This window comes from Lepidochelys olivacea (assembly GCF_965140295.1).
Source record: "Lepidochelys olivacea isolate rLepOli2 genome assembly, chromosome: 4".
NCBI lineage: Eukaryota > Metazoa > Chordata > Testudines > Cheloniidae > Lepidochelys > Lepidochelys olivacea.
The window spans coordinates 102,666,325-102,689,454 of record NC_140414.1 but is presented as its reverse complement, the minus strand read 5'-3'; positions in this window follow the sequence as shown (position 1 = coordinate 102,689,454).

Here is a 23,130-nt window from a genome sequence, read left to right as displayed (position 1 = left end):
TGGCAAAGAAACAGCTGGAGGTTCCTGTCCCCATAGACTTCCTGTCTCCTGAACCCCAGCTGGAGATGATTCTCGAAGAAGAGAAAAAGGTATAAAAATGGGGAGAAGATGCCCCAAAATATTCCTCCCTTTCTCTCTACCCACAGCAGCTGCAACTCCTGAAGAACAAAGAAACAGGTTTGGAAGGAAGGGATTGGCCAGTAAGATTCTGAAAGGAATCTGGCCAGTAAGACTGCTGAAGCATGTGATGAGAGTGACTTTTGCTTTGAATTCCGTTAGTTTGTTAGTTGCATTTTACCTTTTATTTCTTTGTAACCAATTCTGACTTTTATGCCTCATTCCTTGTAATCACTTAAAATCTATCTTTCTGGAGCTAAATAAACTTGTTTTATTGTTTTACCTAAACCAGTGTGCTTGGATTGAAGTGTTTGGGACAATTTTATTTGAGATAACAAGATTTGTGCATAACATTTTCTATTAATAAAATGACAGGCTTTATATGAGCTTGTGTTGTCCAGAAGGGGGCTGGGCAGTACAAGATACACATTTCTGAGGGAAAGTCTGGGACTGGGAATTTACTCGTGTGGCTCCGAAGTGTAATTCCAGAGGTGCTGGCCATAGCACTCGTACTGTATAGTTGGGAGTAATTTACATGCTGGCAGCTGTGTGTGAGCAGACCAGGAGTGGTTCTTCTCACTGCAAAGCAGTGTAAAAGGCACCCCGGGCTGGAGAATTGAGATGACACAGCTGTTCAACACTCTAGATTGTACCCTGGGTAATTTCACAGCAGCCATCATGTGAGAGTACTTGACCAGTCATGTCTTCATGGAATTGACATGTGACGTTAATGAATTGGTGGCACCATCATAGTTTCCTTGAATTTTCTAGAGACTATTTCTGCATATATGTTGAATGCATATTTTAGATCAGTGATGACAGAATACAGTTCCATGTTTTGTTTGAATCTGTCTCAAAAACAAACCCAATGTCTGTGGTGCTTCAACCTGAGCTAAATCCATACTGGGAGTGGGCCTCTGGCAGAATCTTCTTTGAGACTGTTTTGACAAGCCAACTGAGCAAAGTATGAGCAAGGATTTTACCACTAAAGAGATACCTGCATAATGGCCACAATCAGATTTGTTGCCTTTATTTCTGTATAGCGTAACTATGATTGCATCTTTGAAATCCTGAGGAATTTTCTCAGATTGATAGCTATCTTTGATAATTTTGCATAGATAGCGGACAGTTTTGTAGCCTCAAGTTACAGATTTCAGCTGGTATGCTGGTTTGCCTGGTGATTTACTTGCCATCATTTATCTGATAGCTTTTTGCCCTTTCTCAGCGGTAGCTAATTTGGCAATTTCTTCCTGTGTGGGATGCTGGATTAGTTCCTTTAGCCTGTGGGTTGATGGAAGAGGGATAGCTGAGTAACTCAGTAAAGTGCTACACCCATCTTAGAGAGATGCCTCTTTTGTTCTTTATTAAGGCAGCTCCATCTGAACTCTTTAGTGGAGCTGGTCCCGATTTTCATGGGCCATAAATGGAGTAATTCAGAGAGTAATAAAACAACTTGGTGTTGTTTGTATGGGCATAATGCTGTATTTCTTCTGCTTTCTTTTCCCACCAGTTATCTTGTAGAACACAAAGTCATATTTGAGCCTTGGCTTGCAGGTATTTGAATTTGTCTTTCTTTGATGTTGATTCTTTGTCATTTTGCCCAGACATAAATACATTGTTTTTTTCCTTGAGGATCTTTTTGATTTCCTCATCATTTTCATCAACTCAGTCCTTGTGCTGCCTTTGATTTTTACCTAGAGTTTGCAAAAATGATGGCTGATATGAATATATTCCACTTTTCAAGTGTGTTATTGGGTGATGATGTAATGCTACCAATTTTTACCTATGTGTTGTCCCTGAGTATTTCTTGATGAAATAGATGTTTCAACATTACTAAATTCAGCTTGGGTTTAACCTGTTCAGCACTGTTTCATTGAGAGGCAACAATACACAAACTGAAAATGGCTCTGATCATCCAGTGGTCACTTCAACCGTTTGCTCCTCATACTGCTGATACTCATCAGACACATCTCTATGTCTCTGATGTCTCTCTGCTGTATAATGACATAGCCAATCAGGTGCCAGGACTCTGATCTCGGAGGCACCCCCCAAGTTTTATATTTGTTGGTTTGCCTGAAGATTGTGTTGGTAAGGATGAGCCCATGCTCAGCACACTTGCTGTAGTATATTACTCTAGCAGTGCCATCCTGTTTCTGGTATGTGTGTGGTGGGATGTGTCCGTGTACTTAAAAGTTTCAGGTACAATTAATGGTCTTCCCATTGCATTTGTATTCCTGAGCCCTGCTTTTCTTTGTGTGCTTCATCTCCTCTAGCAATCAAGGCCTGCTGTATAATGCCTATGTACATTGAAACATCTTAAGAAAGTTGGCACCATCACATTCCTATTTGCCTCTTGTAAACAAAGTTTGTGGATAGTATTAAAATGTTTGTTTTAACTTACAGATTGCATCAAGAAAGGAGAGAAGTAGCCTCCCTAGACATCTGCTGGGTGTTTGAGTTCACTCCTAACTTGGATGCTGTCCTGAAACCAAAAAGGGAATGGGAAAGAACAACAGTAAGAAAGACAGTGGGAAGGAGAAGTCTGTCATAAGGTAGGGGATGAAAAGAGAACAACAGTGGGAGAACCTGACAGGAAATGGCCACGAATGGGAGCAATAGTGACTGAGGCAGCCTTCTTATAGGCACAGTGAGGAGGCAGGAGGGTCTTCTCCCACTTGTTCAACTTTGAATCTGTCTTTGAAAACTTATTTGGCCAAGCCAAATATCAGAATTTTGCCTAAAATTCAACCAAATACCTCTCAGAAGCCAAGGTTTAAAGTAGGAACTGAATTTCCTTGGGCTATAGATTCTGCTGAAGAACGAAGAACAAAGTACAAAGGAGCCCTCATCCTGATTGGGACCTGTGATTGCTCCTGTAGCATAAATGATTAATAACAATAATAATGTATCCTGAATACTGATCTTGGAGAGTTTATGCTGGTGAAATTTATCTTGAAGACAATAGCAGTTTAATCTTCAGAAAGACTAGAATTGAGTCCCCATAGATTCATAGAATATCAGGATTGGAAGGGACCTCAGGACATTACTGAAAAAAGTTTTTAGAAACCAATGGAATGGAAGAGCCATCCCCATTCTTACACAACATACACATACTTTACATCAGTTTCTACTATTTTTCACATAAGAGAGCTCAATGACATTATGATACATCTAACATATATAACGAATTATAGAATAGGAAAAAACTTAATTTTTTACTCACACTGATCAACACAGTGGGAAGAAATTAGATTTCTGATAACTAGGAATGTGCAAGGTTTCATGAAAACAACCTTTTAAAATTATGATTTGAGTATAAAGAACACCCAGAACAGATCAAATCCAAAATGCAATAACTGTATTTCTATTCACTGGGTATCAATGTGTCTCTTTTATTGGTCTTTCAGAATCCCAGGAAGTCATGATTACATGGCATGTGCTTTCCATTTTCAAAAGAATAGATAAAAAGCATGAAAGTCCTCTTAACAGTTTTGGGAAAAAAAGAATTTCTGGTAAACTCTGCTGTTCTTTGAAAAATACCACAAAATTCCTTCAAGCTATCATGCAATTATAGCACTGTAAATGCCAGAAAAATGAAAATGTCAATAACACTGAAAAAGCCCTGCGAAATATTATATGCTTTTACTAACCGCTATTTTTGTCACAAATAACGTTCATTATTCATTTTTAGTGATATTCACTTTTGTTCTGTGTTAGACTTCCATGATTGCTTTGTACTTTAACATGAGAATTATCTTCATACAGTGGTTACCAGTGAAATGTTTTGAGGTAACTAATCAATAAATGGTGCATGATGTTAGGTAACTCTACTATTATGCAAGCTTTGTTGCTCTTTCCTTTATTGCTATTATTTTTATTATGTCGAAAGGCCCCAGCTGTGACCAAAGCCTCATTGTGCTGGGTACTGTACCAATAAGAGACAAGAATAAGAGACAATCTTTTCCCTAGAACGTTTATAACCTAAGGTTCTGACTGAAGTAAATGGGATTATTCACATGCTTAAAATTAAGCACATGCATAAGTCTTTGAAGGTGACACAACTGACTCACTGTGTGAACTTGGGCAAGTCTCTTAACCTCTGTGTGAGTCAGTTTCTCAATCTGTAAAAATATTTACCCTCCATAATTAAATGGGTTCAGACTAGGGCTGTCAATTAATTGCAGTTAACTCACACGATTAACTAAAAAAATTAATCACAATTAAAAAAATTAAGTATGATTAATCACTGTTTTAATTGCACTGTTAAACAATAGAATACCAACTGAAATTTTAAAAATATTTTTGAGGTTTTTCTACATTTTCATATACACTATATTGTATTCTGGGTTGTAATTGAAATCAAAGTGTATATTATTTTTGATTATAAATATTTGCACTGTAAAAATGATAAACAAAAGAAATAGTATTTTTCAATTCACTTCACACAAATACTGTAGTGCAATCTCTTTATCGTGAAAGTACAACTTACAAATGTAGATTGTTTTTTGTTACATAGCTGCACTCAAAAACAAAACAATGTAAAACTTCAGAGCATACAAGTACACTCAGACCTACTTCTTGTGCAGCCAATCGCTAAGACAAACAAGTTTGTTTACATTTACAGGAGATAATGCTGCCCTCTTCTTATTTACAATGTGACCAGAAAGTGAGAACAGGTATTTGCAGGGTACTTTTGTAGCTGGCATTGAAAGATATGCTAAACATTTGTCTGCCCCTTCATTCTTCCGCAACCATTCCAGAGGACATGCTTCCATGCTGATGATGCTCGTTAAAAAAATAACGTGTTAATGAAATTTGTGACTGAACTCCTTGGGGGAGAATTGTATGTTCCCTGCTCTGTTTTACCTGCATTCCGCCGTATATTTCATGTTACTCATTTTAAGAACACGTTCACTACAGATTTCACAAAACGCAAAGAAGGTACCATTGTGAGATTTCTAAAGATAACTACAGTACTTGACCCAAGGTTTAAGCATCTGAAGTGCCTTCCAAAATCGGAGAGGGACGATGTGTGGAGCATGCTTTCGGAGTTTTAAAAGAGCAACACACCGATGAGGAAACTATAGAAGACGAACCATCAAAAAAGAAAATCAACCTTCTGCTGCTGGAATGTGACTCAGAGGATGAAAATGAATATGCATCGGTCTGCACTGCTTTGGATCGTTATCAAGCAGAACCCGTCATCAGCATGGAATGATGGTTGAAGCATGAAGGGACATATGAAACTTTAGCACATCTGGCATGTAAATATCTTGCAACACTGGCTACAACAGTGCCATAAGAATGCAGTATCTCCTGCAAATGTAAATAAACTTGTTTGTCTGAGCAATTGGCTGAACAAGATGTAGGACTGAGTGGACTTGCAGGCTCTAAAATTTTACATTTTTTTAATGTAGTTTTTTTTGTACATAAGTCTATGTTAGTAAGTTCAACTTTCAGGATAAATAGATTGCACTACAATACTCGTATGAGGTGAATTGAAAAATATAATTTCTTTTGTATTTTTTACAGTGCAAATATTTGTAATAAAATAAATATAAAGTAAGCACTGTACACTTTGTATTTTATGTTGTAATTGAAATACATATATTTGAAAATATAGAAAACATCCAAAAATATTTAAATAAATGGTATTGTATTATTGTTCAACAGTGCAATTAATCACACAATTAATTGCGATTAATTTTTTTACTCGCTTGACAACTCTAGTTCAGACTTTTGGCTGAAAAGCACTAAGTGAAATGTTACACTATTATTTCTTTATAGGTATAAATTGAAAGACAATACATTAAAAGTAGTTTGCACTTCTGCTAGTACGGAAGCCATGACATTGTGGGGAAGTCATTATTCCCAGATATTTGGAATAAAAATTACCACTATGTTATGTTCAAAATCCCAATGTTCCTAAACAAATATTGGAAAACACTCCACATGACACACTATTTCCTTACAATTGACCACTCTATAATTGTCAGAAAATTCCTCCAGATTTCTCAATGTTAAATTATTGAATATAACAAATAATCTGCAATAAGGACTCTAAAATCTTGTTAAAAATGGTTTACTAGGGGCTATCTATATTGTCACCAATGGTGTGCTCCAAAAAATGGTCATCCACGGGGATGGAGACCGTTGAAGATGTGACCTGAATCTGATTTCATCTTGCTATCATAAAATAATATTTTATTATTTTATTCAGCACTTGCACAAACATAATGACAAGAATTCAGCCTTAAGATACAGTAACTCTTGCCTGTGCCGCTGAAATGATGTCTTCAGGCTTCAGGGGGCCTGAAGTGCTCAGGGAACATACTAATTTTTTTCAGCATAACAAAATGTATTTAATCACACGAGCTGAACAATTTAATAACGGCGACTGGATCATCCTCTCCATTTACATGAATGGATGCTGAGCAGACTCTCTCTAGCTGCACAGAAGAGGCATGCTATCTCTGCGACACTGTCCTCACTACCTGCAACTTCATGAATTCCCCTCCACTGATTCTCTGCACATAAGAAACTTTGGATTTGGGGTGGGGGGCCGTGACAGGGGCATGAAATATAATTGGTGGATCTGCTGCTGCGTGAAGCATGATATCTTGATTAGCATGAGGATTTCTGTACAGTGGCTGTTAATGCTGCTTTACAGTCATATTTTAGATATTTTAGTACAGTGACTGCATTTTAAATATTTATTGATGTGTAATGATTTCTCTTTCTACAATGTACTCTGCACATTTAATTTCCTATAATATTTAATAATAAAATGGTAATTGCTGCCATTTGTATTGAAATTTCTCTTTAAAAATGTCATTCTAGTAATCACCTTTACCTTTGACCTCCACATGGCCTACCAGCCCCATTTCTGCAAGTTTCCTATGATTTGGCTCTCCTCTGGATCATGCAATAGAAGGGAGTATATCATCTTGATATGGAAATTCAGATAGATCATATTTGTCATCACTTCTTCACTGATATCTGTTTTGACCAACAGTATAGTAACCCAGTAGAAGGAAATACAGGTGTTATTTTTCTTATGCTAAATCATTTTGGTGAAAGATATTGATAATGATATTTCCTAATTTTAAATTATTTGTTTATTAGAAGTGAAATTAATGTAGAAATACATTGCTAACATTCAACAGAGGACATTGTTTCAAGACAGTTTTGCATATTCTTCTTGACTCTTCACAAATTTCAGCTCATTTCCGTTTAAACACTAGGAGAGATAAACCCCAATAAACACTGTAGAAATAAATGACAGCTAAATATTTTGTTTACCTAGATTGACTTTTTTCTATTACATTTGGCAGCCAGGTAGGTGGGAACAAGGGAGAATAACAGTCTTTTGGCTAATGCCTGATGTAACTGTGATTTAAAGAATGATCTGGTTGAAAAATGGTCTGGTTGCATTTGATCTTTATATAGTAGTGCCATTTTGGGGTCTAATTCATCAGCTCTCATTAAAAAAGCCAATATGTGCATTCTGCATTCCAGATATTTTCTTTTCTTCTTTGAAACTCAGAACTCCATGGAAGGAGATACCTTTTCTGGTGGAAGAACTTATTGAAGAAATGGATTTTGTGTATAGATCTGAACACAAGCTTAGGCTCCATCTAATGTGCTGAGATAAGGTTTTCCACAACCAAGAATGCTCTGACCCCTGCACCCAGAATAAGAATCCTAATTTGGGCATGACAAACTGTAACATTCCCATGGAGGGTTGCCTTCTTGGATAGTCCTGGATGGGTAGTAATCCCTGAGACAGCCCAGTCCTAGACGTTAAGGGTCTTGAGTGTGAGGTCCTTGTCTTAAATCCACAAGACAAATAAATAGGGAGCAAGATGAGGTCAGAGAGCAGTAGTGTGATATGGTCACACCAGCCTTTGTTCCTCAATAAGCAGGTAGCTGTCTGCTCTACAATTTGTAGTTTCCATCTGGCGTTTACCTTCAGCCCTAGGTAGAGTGGGTTGCAGAATTTCAAAGGTGACAAAGACACCTACACCACAGTGGTAGGTGGTGCGACCCAGTGGTTGGAACAGAAGTCTGGCCTAGTGATTGGAGTAGAATCAGAGGGCAGAACCGGAGTAGAGGTCCAAGAGACAAGTCAGTGATTTGGAACCAGGAGTTCTGAAGAAGTAGGGACAAGGGCCGGAGCAAGGGCTGGTACAGGAAGCAGGACTAGTGCAGCTGTGGGTGTGGAACACATGGAGCAGCCACTGCTTTGCTGATGCGACAAGGCTTAAATGGTGAGCTGTTGTTCCTTCTATCCAATCAGGGAGCACTGTTACTTAGTGAGAGTTTATTGGGAACAGCCAGCTCGTTGAGTTGCTTGGCTACCACACCCGGAGCCAGCTGAGTTCCTGACAGGCATGGAACATAGTGGCAAGGTCCTTTGCTGAGAAAAAGGAGGCGGTTAAGTACTTGTGATATACAATAAATATATTTTATTATGGATGTGTAAGATTAATTATTATAATGGATTTATAAACTATTTCTACAATGTCTGTAATGCTCCTCTCACAGTAAAAATACATATATGTTTTTAAAAGTAAACTAACCATAAAAACCTCACTGGGCCTCAAAGGGTGTGTCTACACAGCAATGTAAGCGCAGCCTTGAGCATCCACACACCAACTCTGCTAAGCTAGGGCTCGGACCAAGGGTCCCAGGATCTTGCAGGGCTGGAGGGTCTGAGTCTGTGTTAAGCTGGGACCTAGGATCTGAGCCCTATTGTTTTCCTGTGTGCACACAGCCTCAGCTTGACTTGGGTCCTACAAGTCCTCCGGGTGGATCCCAGAGTTCTCAGCAGCAGGAGAGCAGCCCTGCAAGCAGCCAGCGCAGCGGCAGGAAGTGCCATTACTGCCTGGCTGAGCCTGCTCCCCCTTCCAGCTCCAGCTCCTCCTTGCTGCTGCCTGGAGCTGGCCTGGAGCAGGAAGCAAAGTTGACAAGTGGTAGGTGGCTCCTGGCTGCCAGGATGTTGGGGGTCATTCCTCCCCCAGCCATGCAGAGCCGAGGGCTGTGCCGCTAACCCTCCCTGCAAGGCAGCCGCTTGGTCCTTCTCCGCTCTTTGATTCTTGCTCCCGAACTGCCCCTGCCTGCAGAGGTGCCAAGGCAGCGGGCACTGTGAGGGTGGTGAGTGGAAGCCAGTCCTAAAACTCACCACAGCCTCCTGGGGATCCCTTAACCCTGACTCCTGGGGTGCAGTGGGGCAGGGATAAGGGATCCCCAGGGGGCGCTGGAACACACTGTACCCCATGCCCTGGGGATGCACTTCACAGCTCTGCAGCTGCCAGGCTGGGGTGTGTGTGTGCGTTTTTCCTCTGAAACCTACATGTTTTGTCAAACTTCAAAATAAACAGACAAAAATTAAAAAAAAACCAAACAACAAAAACACCTTCATTGAACATCCCAGTGTAAAAATTAAGAATTGCAGTTTCATTTTAATAGTTTGACAGCCCTGGAGACTAATGTCCTAATTATCCTCAGAACAGCTGCACATAGGCATTTTCCTACCCATGTGACTCGGCGTAAAGGTGGAGATCCCACTTCTCAGATTAGATGATAGTTCAGTATAAAGCCTTCTCAAACTGCAGTCATTCTATTGAGACAGTCACCGAAGGAGCTGATCATGCAGTCTGCGTGCTCATGTGCTCCTTATGGGCACCTGAGCCCCATCAATACTATCATCACAGTTAGGAAACTGCGGGGGCAGTAGAGGTTTTCCCACTGTGCACCACATTTGTAGGGCTAGAGCAATGTTTCTAAATCTGGGGCTCGTGACCCTTAGGGTGGTCATGGGACGGGTTTAGGAGGTTGCAAGCAGGGCTGGGACTAGGAAGTAGGAAGCAGGGCAATTGCCTGGGGTTCAAGCATGGGTCAGAAAATCCTTAACCTAGGGGTAAAATGCAATGTAGATGCTCAAGCCCAGGGTTTCCTGACATGGGTCAATTGACTCAAGTACCACTAACCCTGGGTTATATTGCTGTGTAGACATACCCAAAGTGGCTTCTAAATTTGCATATGCAATTTTGCAGATGACTCTGTATGGAAGCAGTAGGGATTCTGGGTTAAACAGGAAAACTGAGAGTCAGAAACCCTAGGTTATATTCGCAGTCCTGCCACTGACTTGTACGTCGATGGGCAAAACATTAACTTTTCTGGCCGGCAATCTCCAGTCTGTACCTAACTCACAGCGTTGTTGTGAGCCTCAGATTAAAGTTTCCAAATAAATGCAAAGTATTATTATTTCATTATATGTGTGAGCTAAACCCATATTTATGCACACAAATGGGTTTTTGTAAGTGCAAACTGGGGTGGTGGAAATGGGTGTATGCATTTTTGCAATTGAAAAATTAGAAGCCACAGCTCAAAATTTGGCCCGATGTGTCCACTTTTTTATAACTTAAGAAAACGTGTGAAGGAATCGACTCATCGCTGGCACCTCCTCATGGCCGGGCATGGCGCAGCAGCACTCTCTCTGGTAGGAGTCCACTGCTATTGGTTGCTCTGCCTCTTCCTATGACTTGGCCCTCTGGCCTGATCACTTCAAAGTCTCTTCCCTTCCAGGGTAATCCATAAACAAAAATCAAGGGGAATTAACACAAATAAACAGAGTTAGTAAGAGATAGAGGAGAACTATTTCCTCTCAGTGTGTATCAGAATCTGATCCTCTCTTCCCACAGGGAGGGGCCTTCAGGCAGTGGTTGTCTGGGAAGTTCCTGCCTTCAGTCAGCCCTTTCCTCAGGAGCTGAGGGTTGAAGGTCTGTTCTCTTCCCTAGTCTGCCCACAAGTGACCTGTTCTGCTCCCTTTTAAAGCCTCTCTTCTGGCCTCTGCACGCCTTACAGGTGTGGTGGGTCGGAGCTGGCTGAACCCAATGCAGTCTTCAACCCCTTGTTATCCAGTGTGGGGTTTGTATACCCCATCACAGAGGGAAGACTGGGTGTTCTTATTCCCACTGCTTTCTCCTAGCCTGATAGGCTTATAGTCACATCTTGAGGGGAAACAAAAGGAAATATGTTAGTTAAAATTTCAAATGAAATATGCCATCTCTGTATAATTTACTGTGCCAAAGGTGTCCTGCTGCCACCTACTGTGAATGGGAATGGATTCCCAATGAGATAAATAACTCCTCACTTAGCAATTATTATGAGATGCTACCAAACAACTGATAGAGGCAGAAGTGAGAAAACTGATAGATTGATGGGATAGTAGAATCCTCTTGTGATGGTCGAGAGCTGAATCGGTAATAACATAGGAATCAATTCCTGCTCCTCCTTTGCGGAGCAGTCCCCAACATTATAGCAGAGAGGAAATAGGAAAGGGGGAAAACCAATAGTTGAGACAGCTACCACTTAAGCTACCACTTTGTTTTTTTCCCCTCAGACTAAAAGGGACAGTATTGTTGTCCAGGAAGCTCAAGAGAAGAAACTCTCATCAAATTAGAAGCAACGACTGATATAGATATAAACTTATGGAAGAAGAAGAACAACAACAACAAAAGGGAAAATACCACATAAAAACTAAAATGAACCCAAGATAGGAGAAACACAATTTGAGAATTGCTCTCAACTTGTCATGGCCCAAATGTGTGATATTTTGAAGGTATGTGTGATTCATTTCTTTCACACAGTTTTCCATAATGTAAATGTCAAGGTTTGGCCTTTCCAAAGTCATTAAAGTCTGGTAATAAACAATGAAATAACATCAGATTTGTATGGGACTAAGATAAATCTGTAATGTTCTTTGTAATAAAGGGAGACCGTATAGTCTGCATGAGCAGCAGACAAAGCAGATACTGGAGGTGAGTACTTTGTGTGTGTGCATTCAGTCATTCCTGAGCTATCAATGACAGGTAATAATCATATGATTAAGGTATTCTAGGCCTACATTCACAAATGTATTTAGGTGCCTAAGTGCCTAGGTGACTTCAATGGGAGTTAGGTACCTAAGTGCCTTTGTGAATCTGGGCTTTCGTGTTTGTGGTTTCAGATCAGATAAAAATGATTTGTAAAGATAGACTAGGTTTTTTTCTCATAACATCACTATAGGGCAGAGTTAAGGTGTATAGTTGCCTTAACTGTGCATTTCCATACCTGAACATGATTGGATTTCTTTTAAGTTTAGATTTAAACTTTGAATTTCCTAGATTTTTAATGTTTTTAAGGTGATAATTACAGTAGTCTTGGAATGTTTTTTATCCTTAAATTACTGATCCATACGCACAACCTTAATTCCAATTTCACATCAGTTTTTCTTTTTAGCTCAGGATATATAGTAGAAATTTCCAGTTTAACATAATACACATTTTTGTTGGTTATGTTTGGTTTTACTGAATACAAAAACCCTTGTGCAACCTCTTATGGCCATATTTACAGTTCTGATTCTGCATTGTTTTGCACTCTGGATAATCATTTACACCTGTGGAAAATGAGTGTAAAACACTACCAAAAGGGAAGTGTTGCACTTATGCCCACTTTGCACTCACTTTATCCAAGTGTAAGTGACTACACAAGGTACAAATAAGTGAAGAATTGGGTCCTACATTTTCAACTGAAGTTTGTTAATTGGCTCAAGGCCTTACTTATAACTGTTATTTGCTGCCAATGTTTTTTACTCTCTGCCTATCTAGGTATTTCACTGCATACTCTCCTGGTTTACTGAATCTTTTCCAATCAATCGTCAGAGTTAATTATCATAAATCAGCAATTGATTAGCTGATGTTGATTCCAATATATTTGGCCACCTAAATATGCCTTTTTACTAATAAAGAGTAATTTTAAGTATCTTGAGATATTAGAAATCTGAGCAGATGGCTTTTTTCCCCAAAATCTCTGTCACCAGGAGGGGGAACCTCATACACATCATTGAGAGAAACCACAAAAGTTCAAATCATGTCAGAAGATGAAAAGTGAAATGCAAAGGTGCCAGACAGTGAGGACCTGAGTCTGTTTTCCTTGAGTAGAAACTGACTTTAATGGAGTTACTCCAGATTTACATAGGGATGAATAAGGTGTAGGAGGTGGTTCTGTAAGGAAATTTTTGCTTTCACCATTTTATTCCTTACAAGTTGTTTACCCTCCATATTGAGCCCCTTTCTTGTTGAAAGGTTTGGTGCCCTTTTCTTGTGTGGCAGGAAAGTGGAGGACAGGTGACCTGGTAATCAGCAGGGTACCTTGCTCACCTGGTACCAGTCGCTGTACACCATAGCTGCAGCCCAGTGTCCGTGCTTGCTCACAGCCAAGACATCGTGTCAAGAATAGAAACATTGTGTCAAGAGAAAAGATAGAAGAGTAGCTTACCTGTGCCTGATCCTGGTGTGTCCTGACGTCTTCGTGGTGTCCTTAGTTCTTGAATCCTTGCTCGTGTCCTGTGATCCTGCTCATCTTCTCTGGTGTCCATATCCTCTTGTGAAGAATGGTGATGAGTTAATCCCTTTTATCCTCTTGCTTTCCCCACCCATAGTGTGTATTAGTTTTGGGGGTTCTGGGCTTAAAGCCCATTGTTCTGTTAACAACCGAGTGGTTTTATATACTTGTTATAGTTATTTTGGGGGTCCTTGTTTAATAAATTGTTATTTGTTGCACCTATCCATGCCTGTTTGGTCCCTTAATCAATAAATCTAATATCTGATGACAGAGGTGGGAGGAGGTGTAACCTGTATGTCCTGAGTAACCCTTTCAAAGGTTAACATTTTCTGCCTCAGATCAAATTTAAAAGATTACAGCAAACCTGTATTTAAGTTCTCCAGTTTTAAAGTGCAAGGGTTCTTAACTTTAAATTAAATTAAATATCAGTTCTGTTATGAAGTAATTAATTAATTCATTTAAAAATCATATGTATGGCACATACCTCAGACCTCCTTGGTCCAATTAAGGTGGATTTTAAAATGTGTAAACTAGGACTTACACTTCTGAGAGTTTATTCAATAATGCAAACTTGGGCACTACTACCTTGCAAAATTTGCATCAACTTGCTGTGAGATGATATGATATCATCTTGCTGAATCTGGATGATCATGCACTAATTAAGGCCCAGATCTTCAAAGGTATTTGGGCACCTAAGGCCCACTGAAATCAATGGGAGTCAAGCACCTAAATACTTTTGAGGATCGGGCCCTAATTTCCTAGATCAGTGGTTCTCAAATGTTTTATTTGTGGACCACTTGAAAATTGCTGAGGGTCTCGGCGGACCACTTAATGATCTTTCCAAATGTTGTTTGTACCGTTAGCTAACTCTTATAAAGTGCTTTGGATAAAAGCGCTATATTAAAAAACCCTTAATAATAATTAATGTTTTTTTGTTCTACAAATAAAAGCACACAACTCATATTTTAATATCAGTAGTCTTACCTTTCTAATGTGATGGATGTGCCCTCTCTCCCCTGCTGTGGCAGCCCCTGAGCTGGGGCTGGGAAGGAGTGGGGGGGGTCTCTCGCTCTCTCCCTGGCTGCAGCAGCCCCTGGAGCTGGGGAAAGTTGCCTCTTTCTGTGGCCGCCGCAGCCCTGCACATCCCAAATTTCTACCCCCCCCCAACTCTGTTCACCCCACTGCCCCCTCCCACCTACCCCTATTTCCCCCCAAGGCCACCACCTCACCTTACAGGTGCATCTTCTCCCCTACCCGGCTGCAGCAGCCCCTGGAGCTGGGGAAAGTTGCCTCTTTCTGTGGCCGCCGCAGCCCTGCACATCCCAAATTTCTACCCCCCCAACTCTGTTCACCCCACTGCCCCCTCCCACCTACCCCTATTTCCCCCCAAGGCCACCACCTCACCTTACAGGTGCATCTTCTCCAGGGTCCAGGCACCTAATTAGTGGAGTCATGCCTGCGGGGCTCCACCAATGAGGTGGGTGGCCTTTCATTCTGTTGTGGGCGGCCGCCCAGGCGCGCACCTTAGAGGGAACTAGCTACGGACCACTTGAATAGAGCTTGTGGCCCACTGGTGGTCCGCGGACCACAGTTTGAGAACCTCTGTCCTAGATGATGAAGGGGATAGGCACCTGGCTGGCTGGCTATGTTCCTATGGAACTGATTTTAACGCTTCTCAGGTTTCATTTAATTATATTTATTGTATGATTAATTATGTTACAGTGCACGCAGTCTTGGATAGGCATATTTATTACTTATTCAAAATGTAAATAAATAAATATCATGTTGCATGGACACTTCATGAGTTTATGGGAAAACGCAGTCATGTTGGGCTGCATCAGGGAGGTTATGTGACAACACAGTCATGCCGTATCAGTATAGTGTGAGGAGATGCACTAACATTACTGATCTGCACAGACACATCATGATGTTATGCAGTAACACTGTCACTTCATCTTGTTTCGGCATGAAGTTATGCACTAATGTTGTAGCATCACATCAGTGTGAGGTTATGAACTCATGTCGCTGTCTGTACTGGTATGAAGTATGTGATAACATCAGTACATTAGCATGGTATGAAGCAATTGTCAAGGTTCCCAAGGTAACTGCACCTCTGACCCCATTGGGCATCCTTGAGGGCACAAGACTTTGTTCTAAGCCCTATGTCAACCTTCTCCAGGCAGAAAACTGTGACTCCCTCCCTCTAGAACTGAGCTTCAGGCTGTAGATTCCTGCATTTAAGCCCTGGTCTACACTAGGGCTTTAGGTCGAATTTAGCAGCGTTAAATCGATGTAAACCTGCACCCGTCCACACAATGAAGCCCTTTATTTCGACTTAAAGGGCTCTTAAAATCGATTTCCTTACTCCACCCCTGACAAGTGGATTAGCGCTTAAATCGATGTTGCCGGCTCGAATTTGGGGTACTGTGGACACAATTCGATGATATTGGCCTCCGGGAGCTATCCCAGAGTGCTCCATTATGACTGCTCTGGACAGCACTCTCAACTCAGATGCACTGGCCAGGTAGACAGGAAAAGAACCGCGAACTTTTGAATCTCATTTCCTGTTTGGCCAGCGTGGCAAGCTGCAGGTGACCATGCAGAGCTCATCAGCACAGGTGACCATGATGGAGTCCCAGAATCGCAAAAGAGCTCCAGCATGGACTGAACGGGAGGTACGGGATCTGATCGCTGTTTGGGGAGAGGAATCCGTGCTATCAGAACTCCGTTCCAGTTTTCGAAATGCCAAAACCTTTGTGAAAATCTCCCAGGGCATGATGGACAGAGGCCATAACAGGGACCCGAAGCAGTGCCGCGTGAAACTGAAGGAGCTGAGGCAAGCCTACCAGAAAACCAGAGAGGCGAACAGCCGCTCTGGGTCAGAGCCCCAAACATGCCGCTTCTATGATGAGCTGCATGCCATTTTAGGGGGTTCAGCCACCACTACCCCAGCCGTGTTGTTTGACTCCTTCAATGGAGATGGAGGCAATACGGAAGCAGGTTTTGGGGACGAAGAAGATGATGATGATGAGGAGGTTGTAGATAGCTCACAGCAAGCAAGCGGAGAAACCGTTTTTCCCGACAGCCAGGAACTGTTTCTCACCCTAGACCTGGAGCCAGTACCCCCCGAACCCACCCAAGGCTGCCTCCTGGACCCAGCAGGCGGAGAAGGGACCTCTGGTGAGTGTACCTTTTAAAATACTATACATGGTTTAAAAGCAAGCATGTGAAAGGATTACTTTGCCCTGGCATTTGCGGTTCTCCTAGATGTAGTCCTAAAGCCTTTGCAAAAGGTTTCTGGGGAGGGCAGCCTTATTGCGTCCTTCATGGTAGGACACTTTACCACTCCAGGCCAGTAACACGTACTCGGGAATCATTGTAGAACAAAGCATTGCAGTGTATGTTTGCTAGCATTCAAACAACATCCGTTCTTTATCTCTCTGTGTTATCCTCAGGAGAGTGAGATCTAATTCATGGTCACCTGGTTGAAATAGAGTGCTTTTCTTCAGGGGACACTCAGTGGAGCCCATTCCTGCTGGGCTGTTTGCCTGTGGCTAAACAGAAATGTTCCCCACTGTTAGCCACAGGGAGGGGGGAAGGTTGAGGGGGTAGTCACGCGGTGGGAGGAGGCAAAATGCGACCTTGTAATGAAAGCACATGTGCTATGTATGTAATGTTAACAGCAAGGTTTACCCTGAAAGAGTGTAGCCACTGTTTTATAAAATGTGTCTTTTTAAATACCGCTGTCCCTTTTTTTTCTCCACCAGCTGCATGTGTTTCAATGATCACAGGATCTTCTCCTTCCCAGAGGCTAGTGAAGCTTAGAAAGAAAAAAAAACGCACTCACGATGAAATGTTCTCCGAGCTCATGCTCTCCTCCCACACTGACAGAGCACAGACGAATGCGTGGAGGCAAATAACGTCAGAGTGCAGGAAAGCACAAAATGACTGGGAGGAGAGGTGGCGGGCTGAAGAGAGTAAGTGGTGGGCTGAAGAGAGTAAGTGGCGGGCTGAAGACAGGGCTGAAGCTCAAATGTGGCGGCAGCGTGATGAGAGGAGGCAGGATTCAATGCTGAGGCTGCTGCAGGACCAAACCAGAATGCTCCAGTGTATGGTTGAGCTGCAGCAAAGGCAGCTGGAGCACAGACTGCCACTGCAGCCCCTCTGTAACCAACCGCCTTCCTCCCCAAGTTCCATAGCTTCCACACCCAGACGCCCAAGAACGCGGTGGGGGGGCCTCCGGCCAACCAGCCACTCCACCACAGAGGATTGCCCAAAAAAAAGAAGGCTGTCATTCAATAAATTTTAAAGTTGTAAACTTTTAAAGTGCTGTGCTTAAAGTGCTGTGTGGCATTTTCCTTCCCTCCTCCACCACCCCTCCTGGGATACCTTGGTAGTCATCCCCCTATTTGTGTGATGAATGAATAAAGAATGCATGAATGTGAAGCAACAATGACTTTATTGCCTCTGCAAGCGGTGATTGAAGGGAGGAGGGGCGGGTGGTTAGTTTACAGGGAAGTAGAGTGAACCAAGGGGCGGGGGGTTTCATCAAGGAGAAACAAACAGAACTTTCACACCGTAGCCTGGCCAGTCATGAAACTGGTTTTCAAAGCTTCTATGATGCGTACCGCGCCCTCCTGTGCTCTTCTAACTGCCCTGGTGTCTGGCTGCGCGTAACCAGCAGCCAGGCGATTTGCCTCAACCTCCCACCCCGCCATAAACGTCTCCCCCTTACTCTCACAGATATTGTGGAGCGCACAGCAAGTAGTAATAACAGTGGGAATATTGGTTTTGCTGAGGTCTAAGCGAGTCAGTAAACTGCGCCAGCGCACCTTTAAATGTCCAAATGCACATTCTACCACCATTCTGCACTTGCTCAGCCTGTAGTTGAACAGCTCCTGACTACTGTCCAGGCTGCCTGTGTACGGCTTCATGAGCCATGGCATTAAGGGGTAGGCTGGGTCCCCAAGGATAACTATAGGCATTTCAACATCCCCAACAGTTATTTTCTGGTCTGGGAATAAAGTCCCTTCCTGCAGCTTTTGAAACAGACCAGAGTTCCTGAAGATGCGAGCGTCATGTACCTTTCCCGGCCATCCCACGCTGATGTTGGTGAAACGTCCCTTGTGATCCACCAGAGCTTGCAGCACTTTTGAAAAGTACCCCTCGCGGTTTATGTACTCGCCGGCTTGGTGCTCTGGTGCCAAGATAGGGATATGGGTTCCGTCTATAGCCCCACCACAGTTCGGGAATCCCATTGCAGCAAAGCCATCCACTATGACCTGCACATTTCCCAGGGTCACTACCCTTGATATCAGCAGATCTTTGATTGCTTGGGCTACTTGCATCACAGCAGCCCCCACAGTAGATTTGCCCACTCCAAATTGATTCCCAACTGACCGGTAGCTGTCTGGCGTTCCAAGCTTCCACAGGGCTATTGCCACTCGCTTCTCAACTGTGAGGGCTGCTCTCATCTTGGTATTCATGCGCCTCAGGGCAGGGGAAAGCAAGTCACAAAGTTCCATGAAAGTGCCCTTACGCATGCGAAAGTTTCGCAGCCACTGGGAATTGTCCCAGACCTGCAACACTATGCGGTCCCACCAGTCTGTGCTTGTTTCCCGAGCCCAGAATCGGCGTTCCACAGCATGAACCTGCCCCATTAGCACCATGATGCATGCATTGGCAGGGCCCATGCTTTCAGAGAAATCTGTGTCCATGCCCTGATCACTCACGTGACCGCGCTGACGTCGCCTCCTCGTGCGGTATTGCTTTGCCATGTTCTGGTGCTGCATATACTGCTGGAAAATGCGTGTGGTGTTTAATGTGCTCCTAATTGCCAAAGTGAGCTGAGCGATCTCCATTCTTGCCTTGGTATGGCGTCCGCACAGAAAAAAAGGCGCAGAACGATTGTCTGCCGTTGCTCTGACAGAGGGAGGGGCGACTGACGACACGGCTTACAGGGTTGACTTCAGGGAGCTAAAATCAACAAAGGGGGTGCCTGTACATCAAGGAGTATTTCAGGCAGGACTTCACGGAGGGTTCCAATAAGAAATGGTGCACCTAAGTTATCGTTCTTATTGGAACAAGGAGGTTAGCCTGGCCTCTGATTGATACATGGCTAGATTTACCTCGCTGCACCTTCTCTGTGAGTGACTGCAGTGTGACCTAGAGGAATGAGTCCCCTAGACAGGGGAGGAGGCAAATGAGTACAAAACAAATCTGGTCTATTTCTTGTTTTGACCCACTCCATCTATCTTTTACATCTTTGGCTGGCAGCAGACGGTGCAGAAGGACTGCATGCCATCCACATCTCATGGCTGCTCGGCAGAAGATGGTACAGTACGACTGCTAGCCATCCTCATCTCTTGCCTGCCTGGCAGAAGATGGTACAGTACGACTGCTAGCAGTCCGTATTGCCTGCCCGCTCACCATAAGACGGTTCAATAGGACTGACTGCAGGACTAAAGAGAATGACCTGGTCAAGTCACTCCAAATTTAGTCCCTGCGCCCATGTCTGCCCAGGCGCTTCCAGCCAACGTGGCCAGGAGCACCTCGGACACGACGAGGACGACTACCAGTCGTATTGCACCGTCTGCTGCCAGAAGGCAATGGGTTGCTGCTACTGTGCAGCAAAGCCGTACCGCGTCTGCCAGCACCCAGGAGACATAGGGTGATGGTTACCTGAGCGGGCTCCATGCTTGCCGTGGTATGGCGTCTGCACAGGTAACTCAGGAAAAAAGGCGCGAAATGATTGTCTGCCCTTGCTTTCACGGAGGGAGGGAGGGAACGGGGGCCTGACGATATGTACCCAGAACCACCCGTGACAATGTTTTAGCCCCATCAGAGTGCTCCATTGTGACTGCTCTGGACAGCACTCTCAGATGCCCGATTGTTTGCCGTTGCTCTGACGCCGGGAGGGGCGACTGAGGACACGGCTTACAGGGTTGGCTTCAGGGAGCTAAAATCAACAAAGGGGGTGGCTTTACATCCAGGAGTATTTCAGGCAGGACTTCACGGAGGGTTCCAATAAGAAATGGTGCACCTAAGTTATCGTTCTTATTGGAACAAGGAGGTTAGCCTGGCCTCTGATTGATACATGGCTAGATTTACCTCGCTGCACCTTCTCTGTGAATGACTGCAGTGTGACCTAGAGGAATGAGTCCCCTAGACAGGGGAGGAGGCAAATGAATACAAAACAAATCTGGTCTATTTCTTGTTATGATCCACTCCATCTATCTTTTACATCTTTGGCTGGCAGCAGACAGTGCAGAAGGACTGCATGCCATCCACATCTCATGGCTGCTCGGCAGAAGATGGTACAGTACGACTGCTAGCAGTCCGTATCGCCTGCCCGCTCACCATAAGACGGTTCAATAGGACTGACTGCAGGACTAAAGAGAATGACCTGGTCAAGTCACTCCAAATTTAGTCTCTGCGCCCATGTCTGCCCAGGTGCTCCCAGCCGACGTGGCCAGGAGCATCTCGGACATGACGATGACGGCTACGTCGTATTGTACCCTCTGCTGCCACAAGGCAAGGGGTTGCTGCTACTGTGTAGCAATGCCGTACCGCGTCTGCCAGCACCCAGGAGACATAGGGTGACGGTTACCTGAGCGGGCTCCATGCTTGCAGTGGTATGGCGTCTGCACAGGTAACTCAGGAAAAAAGGCGCGAAATGATTGTCTGCCCTTGCTTTCACGGAGGGAGGGAGGGAACGGGGGCCTGACGATATGTACCCAGAACCACCCGCGACAATGTTTTAGCCCCATCAGGCATTGGGATCTCAACCCAGAATTCCAATGGGCAGCGGAGACTGCGGGAACTGTGGGATAGCTACCCACAGTGCAACGCTCCGGAAGTCGACTCTAGCCTCGGTACTGTGGAAGCGCTCCGCCGAGTTAATGCATTTAATGCACTTAGAGCATTTTCTGTGGGGACACACACACTCAAATATATAAAACCGATTTCTAAAAAACCGACTTCTATAAATTCGACCTTATTCCGTAATGTAGACATACCCTCACAGTGATTATCTCAGCAGGTCTGACTTTAGCTCAGTAACTGCAGTCCTGTTCTCTCACGGGCAATGACAGGGTTAGCCAGTGACCAGCCAGCTTTCTGTAGTATTTATTCAGACCAAAAGCAGTACAGAGAAAATATAAAGTAAAAACAATAAAAAGTTCATATGCAGGTGTAACTTACCAAGCAATCATCTATGTGCACATGGACACACTGATATTAAAAACGAGGAGTCCGTGTGGCACTGTAGAGACTAACAAATGTATCTGGGCATAAGCTTTCATGGGCTATAACCCACTTCATCAGATGTATGGAGTGAAAAATACAGTAGGCAGGTATAAAAATACAGTAGGCAGGTATACAGTGGTGAGCTGGAGCCGGTTCGCACCGGTTCGCACGAACCGATTGTTAAATTTTGAAGCCAGTTTAGAACCTGTTGTTAAAGGAATGGGGAAGCTCAGGCGGGAAGGACAGGATGTGGGACCGTTCTGTCCATCCCGCCTGAGCTCTCGGCTGGGGAGGCTCCCGTGTGAATTTTTACTGACCCGGCAGCACTCCGAGCCTTCGGTGGCACTTCGGCGGCGGGTCCTTCACTTGCTCCGGGTCTTCGGCAGCAGGTCCTTCAGTGCCTCCAAAGACCCGGAGGGACAGAAGGACATGCCACCGAAGACCTGGAGCGAGTGAAGGAACCAATTCTTGAGCTTCTGGCAGGTCATCACTGGGTATAAATATACAGCATATGAAAAGATGGGAGTTGCCTTACCAAGTGGGGGGTCAGTGCTAATGAGGCCAATTGAATCAGGGTGGATGTGGCCCATTCCCAACAGTTAAGAAGGTGTGAGTATCAACACAGGGAAAATTATTTTTTTTACTGATATTAAAGTACTTCAGGACCTTTCCACAGGTCCTGTCTCTGTTGGCCACAGTTTTATATCAACTCCTGGATTGAGTGTGTCCCTTCTCCCAAATCAGGGCTGTTTCTCTATACAGTTTGCAGTTCTTTGTTTGCCACATCTCTTGAACTAGGTCAATCCAGTATATGCTATTTCCCCAGGGGGAGAAAATTTCACAGACTTGTTGCCTGCATTAAGGATTTACAATAATTATCCCCCCAGTGACTTTAGTTCCGACAGGAAACACCTTTTAACTCACTCATTGAGCCAGCCCATAAAGATACAGATAAAATTATAAAATTGACGCAATAGTCTTTGCATATTCCACACTTCCAAAGCATCACATATGTCACATCTATGAGGTATTGTCACTGCACCACACTGTCATGAAATGATGCATTAATGCCTGGCATAGGCAAAGTGCTGTCATGCTGTGTATGTATAAAGTTTTATGTTGCCATTACACTTCTTTGGTGTGAGATTGTATAATGTCACTGCATTGCATCAGCATGAGGTTACCTGTCATCCTTCTATGGTGGGATGAGGTGTTGATGTGGGTTTAGATGATGTCACTCTGTCACCAGATGAGTACAAGATGGTCCAAATGTAACCATGCTGTGTTGGTATATAATCATACAATGTTATCCTGCGCCATGAGATGATGTGATGTTACCACATTGAGGTGAGGCAGTTGATGTGATATGACTGGGTG